Raw genomic sequence first — 1,219 nt, forward strand, 5'->3', positions numbered from 1 at the left:
GTAAGTGATGAACTTGAGTCACGTAAATGAGGATTTGCTCAAGTTGCGAATTATTTCCCCTCATTCCCAATGTGCAGTAGACATACACACAACAGAGATGGGTTGCAGCTGAAGGGAAGCATTAGGCTTCAAAAACAAGAGATGCTAAGCCAAGCAGTGTTCAGATCAGAGCACGACTGTGCTGCTAAGTTAGGCATGCAGTGCATGCATCAGAGAGCACTTCTGGACACAAACAGGGCATGTAACATAGCACTAAAAAAAGTGATCTGGCACACTGCACAACAAATGTACCTGCTTCCACTCAATTATGTGTATCACCATCTACAGGATCCATCAGTGATTCTGGACCATCTCACAAGAGAGCGATAGCTAACAGAGAGACCAACAAGAGCAAACAAAGCAGAAAGAGCAGGAATTTAGTACATCCAAAATTTCTAATATAACCCTGACCACTTCCTAACATGGGTGGCAGTTACTTGTACCAAAGATAGGACTGCAGGCTAGAAACGGTCCACTAAGATACCATGTTAAGAACAGAAGAGAAGGTCTCGCATCTAAGTAGATCTACAGGAAATGGAAGTAAATCTCCATGGATTTACATCCTGGTATCAAATCAGGAGTTATGCCAGCTCATGGCAGCTGAAGATGTAGGCCATTATTTATGAGAAAAAGACTCCTTTTACTGGAATAGCAGTTTTTCGTCAAGTTGCCTAAACTGTCAAGTAAAAAAAGATAAAGTACTGAGGAATCAAAAGATCCAGCAATGCCTGAAGCTCAGAGCATACACTTTTACCTCAAGGTCTTCCAAAAGAACTAGGTTACATATTCTCACTGGTACAAAACACATAGCTGGAATTATGCTATCTGCACCTCAGATCCTTCAGCCAAATATCAAACTAACCCTATGTGTTCCCTGAGGAAGTGGTAGCATGGCCCTTCTCCCCTAAAAGAGAAGCCCCGTTTCCTGGGGCTCCATCTCCCACTCTTCAACAGTCACCTGAGCATCTTGTCTGCAAACTTCTGATTGCTGACTAAATTACTAGAAAACTAGTATTTTTTAGAGATAAGACAAAGAAAATCTTTATTTGACTTTTTAAATGCATAGATTGTTGGGATATTTATGCATCTCTTACTATATTTTTTATTTTTTCATTGAGATATTTTGTCAATATGAATTAAATTATGTTTTAACATCAGACACTCATATTTATTTTTATTC

Source organism: Cariama cristata, unplaced genomic scaffold (genome assembly GCF_000690535.1).
Source record: "Cariama cristata isolate BGI_N322 unplaced genomic scaffold, ASM69053v1 scaffold16855, whole genome shotgun sequence".
In the NCBI taxonomy this organism is placed as follows: Eukaryota; Metazoa; Chordata; class Aves; order Cariamiformes; family Cariamidae; genus Cariama; species Cariama cristata.